Below are 12,159 nucleotides of genomic sequence, written 5' to 3'. Positions count from 1 at the left end.
ATATCTATTAGACTGTGTTGAGTTACAGAAAAGAAATATGAATAGGTTCAAAAAGAACAAAGGAAACACTTTGTTTCCTTGTAATGCTTGGTAACAAAGGAATTTTTACTGTATAACATTTTTTTCTTCACAGTATAGCACACAGAAAGTTGTGCAAGTAGAGAATATTAGTAGGTTCAGTAGAGTGTTTTGGTATAATTAATGGATAAGAAGTCCATAGTGTGCTACATGAGGGAAAGTTAGTGCGGAGAAAGAAACAAAAAATGTGGGAGTGAATGGCACTTTTCAATCATGAAGACGGGAGTATAGGAGAGCAACCGTCCATCATATAGTGTCTCCAAAAATCCTATTGTTTACTGTCAGAGAAACAATACTGGACTGGATGGACCACTAGTCTGACCCTATAATATCTTTGCTTGTATTTTTATTTTCTTTATAGAAATAAAATTTCCATATGTTCAATAGATAATAAATCAGGTAGCATTCAATCAATTAAAAACATGAGGATTCAATATTTATTTTTATTCTAGTGGATCTATGTTTTAAAAACCAAGCCATAGGACTTTAAAAATCAATATCCATTGGATATACAGATTATCTTTATTTGAAGATGACATAGCTGAAATTTGGCCTAAACTTTCTTTTAATTGGCACTAGATATTGATAATTTAAGTGCGAGATCTTTAATAAAATCACTGGCAATTGTAAGGGAAAGGCTATAGTGGAAATAATGTTTCTTAATGTGGTTAAAGATATCATTTATATATTACTTTGATCACAGACCGGTGCATTTCCAGCATATTGTTGGAGAATATTCTATTATTCTATTTTTTTTTCAAATCAATAGACTTAATTTTGTGTCCAAAAAAAACTATAAATCTCCTCAAAGATCAAACACCCATTACTTTTGAACTTTAGCTATGTCCCAGTGATGCTGTTCAGCATATTGCATTACATTATGGTTTCACCTATAGAACTGAAATCAAGTGATATTAGATATATACTCTTTACTCATTTTATCTGTTCTTTCAGTATTTCACATGTTTTAAATGTCACCTGATCAATTGTAGATTTTCTAGCTGGTGCTTTGTTAACTAGGTATGAAGATGGCTTGGGCAGGTAAGAGTCATTAACATGAGCTTCCCGGGAAGACAGATGTCTGTACAAGTGTTCTAAAATCCAGAACAGAAATAAGATACTAAAAAAATCAATGTTTAGTATTAAACACAAATCCTTCTAATTAGCTACTAAGCAATCAATGGCTTAAAGGCCCTTTTCAAGAGTTGTGCCTCACAGGAAACATGAGGAAATTGACCACATATTTAAATCTACTATAGTTTTCTTGCTTGAAGCTTTAGTTCCTAAATTGATCTCTCCCCAGACACCCACCCAACCTAAATAGCAGTGTTCTAGAGGAAAGAGTTTGAGGGTGGGAGTCAGAAGGACTAGGGTCTAATACTGAGTTCATCATCACCATTATCATCAGTATTTACTGAGCACAACTTTATGCAGAATACTATACTTCATGCATGGAAAATACAATATAAATGAAAGACGTAGTCTCTGCTCTCGAACTATTGCAATCTAATGCAGAAGACAAGCAGAAAAAAGTTGCAAACATATAATAAAGACAAGAATGAGAGCCCAAATAACCTGTTCTCCTCTTCCTCCTCCTTGTCCTTCTCCTCCTCCTCTTCATCCTTCTCTTCCTCTTCTTCCTCCTCCTTTTCTTTCTTCCTTTTTCTTCTACTTCTCATTATTATTATTATAGTCAAGGAATTGTGCATAGCTTCTTTGCAGATATTGAAGGTCCCTTTTTCAGAAAACTATTTTTTAAGTGTAATTTTTAAAGCTTCTGTCTTTGTAGAACTCAAAGCACCCTCAGACACTCTTTTTCTCATTCATAATGTATATGATCCTAGGGAAGTATTTCCTGCATCTAGGGAAAAGTAATAAACCCCTGTACAAAAGAACAGATTTAAATGTAATAGAATCTTTTTCATTTTCAAGAATAACTTGTAATCTCATGGCAAATTATAGAATTTTACAGTCTATGTAGTGTGGAAAAGTTATGACTAAATTGAAAAAAGTCAATTTACAATGAAAACAAAGATATATTTAATTATGGTTCACGCGCAAACTAGGCATTTGCCTTGTGCACTGCGGAATACTGTAACACATTTAACATTTTGATGAATTTGTGGGTTTGCAGTTTTCTGAGATTTTACCTGGAAACCTCCTGAAATTGGTTAGTATATTGGCCTATGAACAGACCAGGGTTAATTGTAGAAAATCCAGATCATTACCAAATTGGGAATGACAAATCATGTTAAAATCTGAAATTTAATAAATTAATCAAGTTAACTTCCCAACATTATCCTACTCCCTCTCATAATTATGGAAATGTAGATAAATGATGTACTGTAATTGGTGGAGCAAGTTACCAGTTCCTGAAATGTCATAAAATGGATAGGAGTTTTTTTTACCAATATTACAGTGATTTGGAGAGAAATCATTACTTTAGGGACAGTTTTTCAAATTTATATGTCCCCTCCCCAACTAAGCCCTTTTCCAGGGCTTCTAGGAAAGAGCCAAGTATATTTCCTTTTTCTTCCCTGGGAAAGACAAAGAATGGGAATGAAATAAATGAACTGGCTGGTTGGAATTATGTCTAGCTATGATCAAATCTTAATGGAACACACCTAACATGAAACTGACAAGAATTTGCAAAATCCTCCTTTGTCTTAATGGCCCAAACAAAATCTGAGAAGCAATGAGGCTTAGTGGAAAAAGCACTGGACTTGGAGTCAGAGGACCTGGGTGCTAATAGCAGCTCTGCCACTTGCCTGCTGTGTGATCTTGGGTAAGTCACTTAACTTCTCTGTGCCTCATTTTCCTCATCTTTCAGATGGTGATTCTATACCTGTTCTTAGACTGTGAGACAGGGACTGTGGCTGATCTGGTATCCATCCCAGTGTTTAGTACTGTGTAAAGGCACACAGTAAGAATTAGCAAGTACTATTATTATTACTAGTAGTAGTTATAGTAGTAGGAGGAGAAGGGGGTCCACCACTAATGATTTTTGTTTCAATCTGGGGCTTGAAGACATTATTATCCTGACACCATGAAGAGGTATTTATTTTTTTACAGTAAAATTATTAAGCCGTGTGTGCCTCTAGTTTAGCCCAGGGAATCTCTCAATTGATAACTTCTGGCCATAGTTTTTGAGGGCTCTAAGATGCTCCCCTCTCTCTATACCAGCCTGCTGGACTCTGGAGACTGCCCTGAGATTGCCCAAAGTCTCAGGCCTCAAAAAAAAAATCAGACCACAATCCCCAACATGCATGATAAATGAGCATTTCTCCGTGGTGCTGTATCCCGCACCGTTGCCAAGATATTGGACATCTTCAGGTTCATTGTAAATGATTCAAAGATAAGAAGTTGGCTTGCTGTGGATCATCAATTGTAGCAGTAGAATCTTGCGGCCCAGAGAACTCTGATGAAAGTGGAATTTTCAGAAACCTGTGTTGCCACTTGAAAATCAAGTAGAACAATACTCACTGCAGAGAAGCAGCGTTGCCTAGTGGATACAGCATGGGCCTGGGTGTCTGAAGGACTTGGGTTCTAATCCTGGCTCCACCACTTGTCTGCTGTGTGAACTGGGGCATGTCACTTAACTTCTCTGTGCCTCAGTTACCTAATCTGCAAAATATGGATTAAGATTGTGAGGCCCTTGTGGGTCATGGACTATGTCTAGCCCTATTAACTTTTATCTACACCAGCACGTAATGCATGGAACCTAATTAATCCTGAACAAATACCATAAAAAAAGTTGGTGTGATGTGAAAGTGAAAAGATCCAAGGCTATGCAAATTGACACAAAACCAAACACTTCTACACACTTGGATTGATTGTGAGCTACTTCAATTTTAAGCGCTTTGCATTACAGGGATTGTGCCCAACATTCTGTCTTAAATCTACCCTTGCTCTTAGTACAGTTGTTTGGCACAGAGTAAATGTTTAATAAGTACTATTATTATTCATAGTTATTACTAAAGCCATAATGTGGCTGGTTTGTGCAGTCATGGATCCTCCTAAGGGTGCCATTGTTTTCAGTCCCCTTGGAGATGAGGAGGGGATCCTTCAAAATGGCAAGGACATTTCAAAGTTCTCCTCACCACACCTACTACTGTTGAAGCCGAGGCTTTGTAAAACATGCAAAATCTTCCAATATGTGAAGAATGGCTTTGGAGAAATTATTGGGAATGTCATAGCATAGGCTGGAGCCCTGAGAAGTGGAATCATTCATCCATTCACTCATTCATTGGTATTTATTGAGTGCTTACTGTGTGCAGAGCACAGTACTAAGTGCTTGGAAATTACAAATCACGCCTGCACCTGATGATGAGCCTGCAGAGATCTACAAGCATGGAAGGGACACCTTATTTCCCCATTCATGCACCCTCTTAATACATGGACCACTGAAGAAATGCCACTGGTTCTCAAAGATGCCATCGTCACCAGTGTTCAAGAGAAAGGTTAAAAGGATTGGGTTGAGAAGCAGCATGGCCTAGTGGATGCAACACAGGTCTGGGAGTCAGAAGGACCTGGGTTCTAATCCTGCATTTGCTGTAAGACCCTGGGCAAGTCACTTCATTTCTCTGTACCTTAGTTACCTCATCTGAAAAATGGGGATTAAGACTGTGAGTCTTATGTGGGATGGAGACTGTGTCCAACCCAATTATCTTGTATCTACCTCAGCATTTAATAAAATGCTGGGCACATAGTAAATGGTTAACAAATACTGCAATTATTGTTATAATTGTTGCAATAATTGAAACATCTCATTACTCTCATAATGCAGTACTCCTGGAATAATTTCTAAATAATATTGTCAGTCTACTAAGGAAGCATTGTCACCTAGTGGAAAGACCATGGGCCTAGGAGTCAGATGACCTGGGTTCTAATCCCAGCCCTGCCACCTGCTTGCTGTGTAAGACCTTGACCAAGTCACTTAACTTCTTTCTGCTTCAGTTTTCTCAATTGAAAAAAGGGGATTCAATGCATGTTCTTCTTCCTACTTAGACTGTGAGCCCCATTTGGGAAGGGGATTGTGTCTGACCTGATTAACTTGTATCCACTCCAGTGCTTAGAACAGTGTTTGATGTATAATAAGCACTTAATGGATACCTTAATTGTTATTAATCATCATTACTTCTGGAATCACGATTTGGTTTCCAATCTCTGCACATCATGAAGGAAAAGAGAAGGGAATGGCACCAAGACTTTGTTTCATAGGCCCTACAAATATGTTTGATGTCCTCAGTAGAACTGAGATCTGAAAGTTACTTGGCAAATGTGGCTTCCCTGAAAAGTTTATCAGGGTTCTGATTCATGATGGTATAACTGTCCAGGCTAGAGCTGAGGTGGCCTGTTGATTCATTTCCCATCTTCCAAGGAATAAAACAAGGATGTATCATTACTGAGTTTCTATTGGAAACACAGACCTTATTGCTGCCCCAAAACTATATACATATGTAGGGCACTGTCTAACGATGCAACAATAGGCAGGGAAGTAGAAAAATCAATCAAGAAGGTTAATCCACCCTTTGGTAAGATGAAGGGGGGGGGGCTATGATATCAGGATTCAGACAAATTAACAGTCTGTAGAGCAGGAGTGCTCTTCAACCTCCTCCTTGGGTGGTAAGACCTACATGTCCTAGAGGTACAATATCAGGCTCCTTGAGACCACTTCCATCAGCATCAGTTAATAGCTGTGTTCAATATCAGTAGCAGGACAGGATCACAAGAAATTAAGTTCTAGAACCAAGTCAGTCTCCTAGGGTTGATGTCATCTATTCTCACAAATAATAATAATGATGATGGTATTTATTAAGTGCTTAATATGTGTCAAGCACTGGTCTAAGTGCTAGGGTAGATACAAGCTAATTAGGTTGGACATAGTCCATGTCCCAAATGAGGCTCACAGTCTTAATCCCCATTTTACAGATGAGGTGACTGCGGCACAGAGAAGTGAAATGACTTGCCCAAGGTCACACAGCAGACAAGTGACAGAGTCAGGATTAGAACTCAGGTCCTTCTGACTCCCAAGCCCGTATCCTATAAACAGAGCATGCTGCTTCCAACTGTGTTGGGTGGGAAATATCTATCAGTAGTATTTATTGAATGCTCACTATGTGCAGTGTACACTGTGCAACACTATACTAAGCTCTTGGGAGGGTACAGTATAACAGAATTGGTAGATGTATTCCTTGCCCACAATGAGCTTACAGTCCAGAGGGGCAGAAGACATTAATATGATTGAATAAATTGTGGATATGTACATAGGTGTTGTAGGACTGAGAGAAGGGTGAATAAAGGGTGAAAGTCCAAGTGCAAGGATGATGCAGAAGGGAGTGGGAGAAGAGAAAATGAGGGCTTAGTCAGGGAAGGCCTCATGGTGGAGATTTGTTTTAATAAAGTTTTGACAGTAGAGAGAGCAATCATCTGTCAGATATGAAGAAGGAGGACATTCCAGACCACAGGCAGGACATGAGTGAGCGGTCAGTGCCCAGGTAGATGAGACCAAGGTAAAGTGAGTAGGTTGGCACAGTGTATGGGCTGGATTGTCATAGGAAAGCAGAGAGGTAAGATAGGAGGGGGCAAGGTGATTGGGTGCTTTAAAATCGATGGTAGGGACTCTGATGTGGAGCTGGATGGAAAACAACTGGCGGTTCTTGATGAGTGAAAAAACTTGGACTGAACATTTTTGTAGAAAAGTGATCCGGGCAGCAGAGAGAAGTATGGACTGGAGTGGAGAGAGACAGAGGGAGGGAGGTCAGCAAGGAGGATGATACAGTAATCAAGGCAGTGTAGGACAATTGCTTGAATTAACATGGTAGAAGTTTGAATGAGGAGAACGAGAAGGCAGATTTTAGCAGTGTTGTGAATGTTGAATCTACAGTATTTGGTGACAGATTAAAAATGTGGATTGAATGAGAGAGATGAGTTGAGGATCATGCCAAGGTTATGCGCTTGTGAGACATGGAAGATGGTAGTGCCATCTACACTGATGGAAAAGTTGCGGGGAGGATAGGGTTTGGGTGAGAAGGTAAGGAGTTCTGTTTTAGATATATTCCATTTAAGGTGATAGCAGAATATCTGAATACAGCTATTTTGAAGGCAGGAGGAAATTTGAGAATGCATAGGAGAGAAAATGAGGATGAAGATGGAGATTTGGAAATCATCCACGTAGAGATGATAGTTGAAGTTATGGGAGTAAATGAGTTCTCCAAGGGAGTGAGTGTAGATGGAGAATAGAAGGGGACCCAGAACTGAACCTTGAGAGACTTTTACAGTTAGAAAGTGGGAGGCAGAGGAGGAACCTGCAAAGGAAACTGAGAAGGAGTGGCCAGAGAGATAGGAGGAGAAAAGGACACTGTTGATGAAACCAAGGTTGAAAACAGCATTGAGTAGTGGATCGAGCACAGACCTGTGAGCACATGAGTCATGAGTTCTAATCCCAGCTCCACCACTAATCTGCTGTGTGATTTTGGACAAGTCACTTCACTTTTCTGGGCCTCAATTACTTCATTTGTAAAATGGGGATTAAGAGTGTGTATCCATGTGGGAAAGGGACTGTGTCCAACCCAATTAACTTGTATCTACCCGGGTACTTAAGACAGTAATAATAATAATAATAATGGCATTTGTTAAGTGCTTACTATGTGCAGAGCACTATTCGAAGCACTGGGATAGATACAGGGTGATCAGGTTGTCCCACGTGGGGCTCACAGTTTTAATCCCCATTTTACAGATGAAGTAACTGAGGCACAGAGAAGTTAAGTGGCTTGCCCATAGTCACACAGCAGACAGTGCTTGGCACATAGTAAGCACTTAACAACTACAATACTGATTATCATTATAATGACTCCAGCAAAAAGGAGTGATTGAAGGCAGCTGAGAGGCTGAGGAAGATTAGGATGGAATAGAGGCCATTTGATTCAGGAAGAAGGAGATCGTTGCTGACCTTTGAGAGAGCAGTTTCTGTGGAATAAAAGGAGTGGAGAAAAGAATGGAGGGTGTCAAGGAGAGAACTGGAGGAAAGGAACTTGAGACAATGGGTGTAGACAACTCACTCTGAGTGTTTGGAGAGAAATAGATGGAGGGACATATGGCAATAATTGGAGGGAGCTGTGGGGTCAAGGGACTCTTATTTAATGGGGAGGTATGAGCATGTTTGAAAGCAGTGGGGAAGGAGCCATTGAAAAGTGAACAGTTGAAGATGACAGGCAGGGAAAAGAGAAGGAAGAGGGCAAGAGGGATGAAAATGATCCTACACAGGATATCCAAAAATACCTGTTTGGAAAGCTGAAGTTGGAGAACTGAAAATAAGGAGGACAGAGGAGACAGTAGAAAGGCTTTGCATAATGCTATATATCTGACAAGAATTGGGAATGAAATGCAGAGAATGGTCCAGTATAGCACAGTAATAAAGAAAATAGTGGCTCATTTTGGACAAAACTTGCAAAAGAACTGATAGATATGGAGACAAAAATGAAAACAGTGTAAGACACTGAAAATGTCAAGCATGATAACATAACAGGGATGAAATTTTGGGGTGCACATTATGGCTGGAACTGTGGTTCCAGTTTTTAGTCATGCACTCATGTAAATTTCACCATCAGGGGATTTTCTTCAAACACAGAGGACAATTAGATATATCGGTAAGTGGCATACATCACCACTGATTTCTAGGTTTAACTGTCACAGGCTCATAAACCTTAGTTTATTTTAGATTTAGCAACATAGTATAATAACATACTGTATTTACTTATGCCACTCACTGATTATTCCAAATCCACTCCCTTATACCCCTTTGTCACCAAGCTAGGAAGTAGTGAAAAGAGTGAAAAGACAGAGCAAAGCTGGATGTTAAAACTGACTTATGCCCTTTGCCAAAACAATATGCCCTCTTGGACAAGCAAGGTGAATGAGGTTTCACTTTAGTTAATCAGAGTGACTTAACATCTTGGGAGTAAGCCCGAGGGGAAATTTTCCATACCTGTGAATAAGACACCATTTTGAATGGTGACTTCGAGATGCTCGAATGACTCTTAGTAATCACTACTTTATTTGCAGTTTTCTTAAGTCATTTATTTTATAGGAAACAGCAGTTCTAGTGTTGCAATTTACTCCTTTATTGCCTGTTTACTGCATCACTTTGTCTGTAATAAAGAAAGGGAAACTCACCTGCATAGGGAATGCATATACCCTGGGAAACATTATCTTTAAAGGTAATCTGATTAAGCATATTTCTGGTGTGAAAAATTGCCCATCAGTGTCTCATAATATACTTACCAGAAAACTTTTTAATGATGAAATTAGAAAGGGAGTTGGATAATAAGGTGAAGGGAAAATATTCCACTCGACAGAAAGTTTTGTCTTTTATCCATTAATTCTAGAGAAATACAATCCACTACGTAAATGAATGAAATGACAAACATTTTGCTTGACTATATTGGATGCTTGCCAGCTGAAGATTTTACTGCTTCCCTGAAGAATTGTGGGGTTAACTTATTGTTTCCTATTTATTATACTGTGCAGACTGACAAACCACCATATTCTAAAAGCTGACCAAGCAAGATATGACATTCACAGGCAGTCAGGAGTTAGAGCAATCAATTTCAGAATGCTGCCAGGATTGATCATTGACAGGTAGGGCTAGGGCTACAATTATGGTGAGGAATAAAGTTAAGGTTAGGCTTAGAGACACAGAATGCATTTTGGACCAACTGCATCATCAGCTGTTACAAGGTGTCATATCTCTGTCAGTTCAGTCCAAATATTCATATTTTATGTTATTTGTTAAATGCTTACTACGTATAAAGCTCTGTATTAAGCTCTGGTTAGATACAAGTTAATAAGGTCAAACACAGCCCCTGTTCCATATGGGGCTCACAGTCTAAGTATGAAGGAGAATAAGTATTGAATTCCCATTTTACAGTTGAGGAAACTGAGGCACAGATAAGTTAAGTGAGTTCTCCAAGGTAACATAGCAAGCAAATGGTGGAGTCAGGATTAGAACCGAGGTCCTCTGGCTCTCAGGCATGGGGTTGATTCACTAGGGCACCCATTTTAAACAGGTAACCACTTTATGTTCCTATTTTTACAAGGTTTATTATTAGGAATAAATGAATCAATCAATCAACAATCAATCAGTTGCACTTATTGAACCCTTACTGTGTGCAGGGCACTGTAGCAAGCTTTTGGGAGAGTACAAAACAATATGACAGACATATTCCATGTCCACAATGAGCTTATGGTCTAGAGGGGGAAACAGACATTAATATAAACAGATAAATTAAGGATATGTGCATAAGTACTGGGAGACTGGAGGGTGGGTGGGTAGTGAATAAATGGAGCAGGTCAAGGTGATGTAGAAGGAAGTGGAAAAAGAGGAAATAAGGATTTACTCAGGGAAGGTCTCTTGGAGGAGATATGCCTTCAATAATGCTTGGAAGATGGGTGGAGTAATTGTCTGTCAGATATGAAAAGCGAGGTCACTCCAGGCCAGAGGCAGGACATGGGCAAGAGGTTGACAGCGAGATAGATGAGATCAAGATACAGTGAGTAGGTTGTTATTAGAGGGGAGAAACGTGTGGCCTGGGTTGTTGTAGGAAAGTAGCAATCTGAGATAGGAGCGGGCAAGTGCTTTGAAGTCAATGGTAAGGAGTTTCAGTGTGATACAGAGGTAGATGGACAACCACGGGAGGTTCGTGAGGAGTGGGGAAACCTGGACTTAACGTTTTTGTAGGAAAATGATCCAGGCAGCAGAGTGAAGTATGAACTTGAGTGGGAAGAGTCAGGACACAGAGAGATCAGCAAAGAGGCTAATGCAGTAATCCAGGCAATATAGGATAAATGCTTGGATTAACATGGTAGCAGTTTAAATGGAGCAGAAAGGATGGATTTTAGTGATGATGTGAAAGTTGAACAAAGGGGACTTAAGGATGGATAGAATATGTGGGTTGAATGAGAGAGAGGTTATGGGTCAAGGATATGGGCTTGTGAGACAAGATTGATGGTGGTGCTGTCTACAGTGATGGGAAAGTCAAGGGGAGAACAAGATTTGGGTGGGAAGATAAGGAGTTATGTTTTGGACATATTAAGTTTGAGGTGACAGCAGGACATCCAAGTAGAGATGTCCTAAAGTTAGGAGGATATGTGAGTCTGAAAAGAGGGAGAGAATTCTGGGTTGGAGATGTAGATTTGAGAATCATCTGCAGAGATGTGGTAGTTGAAGCAATATGAGCAAATAAGTTCTCCAAGGGAGAGGGTGTAGATGGAAAATGGAAGAGGACCTAGGATTGAATCCTGAGGGACTCCCATAGTTAGGGGGTGAGAGGCAGAGGAGGAACCCACAAAAGATACTGAGAACAAGTGGCCAGAGAGATAGGAGGAGAAACAAGAGAAGACAGTGTCAGTGATACCAAGGTTGGATATTTCCAGGAGAATGGGGGTGGTTGACGGTATTGAATGCTACTAAGAGGATGAGGAGAATTAAGATGGAGTAGAGGCTGTTGACTTTGGCAAGAGAAAGATCATTGGTGACCTTTGAGAAGGTGGTTTCTGTAGAATAAAGGGGCTGGAAGCCAGATTGGTGAGGGTCAAGGAGATAATTGGAGGAAAGGAACTTGAGACAGAGGGTGCAGACGGCTCACTCAAAAAGTTTGGAGAAGAAAGTTAGGAGGGAGAGAGAGAGCTGTGGGAGCTGTAGAGGGAGCCATAGGGAAAAAAAGAAAGAAAAAAGTTGAAGATGGCTGTCAGGGAGGGAAGAAGGGAGGGGGCACAGGAGTTGGATGCACAGGTGGAGGGGGAAGATTTTAAGAGGCAGGCGAGAGATTTCCTCTTGAGATAGTTGTTGTTGGGTATGTTGGGAAAGTTAGCATAGGGACAAGAGGAGGAAGGAACTAGAGAACAGCAGGGGAGATTTTAAGGAGATCATGCCTGATAATTTTGCTTTCCTCAGTAAAGTAGGTAGCCAGGTCATTGGGGTGAGGGATGGGGGAGGCAGGGGCAGGGGGTTTGAGGAGGGAGTTAACAATTGTAACAACTGGTGAGGGCAATGGGCATGGGTGTCAATAAGGATGGAGAAAT

This window comes from Ornithorhynchus anatinus, chromosome 3 (assembly GCF_004115215.2).
Source record: "Ornithorhynchus anatinus isolate Pmale09 chromosome 3, mOrnAna1.pri.v4, whole genome shotgun sequence".
Lineage (NCBI taxonomy): Eukaryota > Metazoa > Chordata > Mammalia > Monotremata > Ornithorhynchidae > Ornithorhynchus > Ornithorhynchus anatinus.
The sequence above is the reverse complement of the archived record's forward strand: the minus strand, read 5'-3'. Positions refer to the sequence as shown.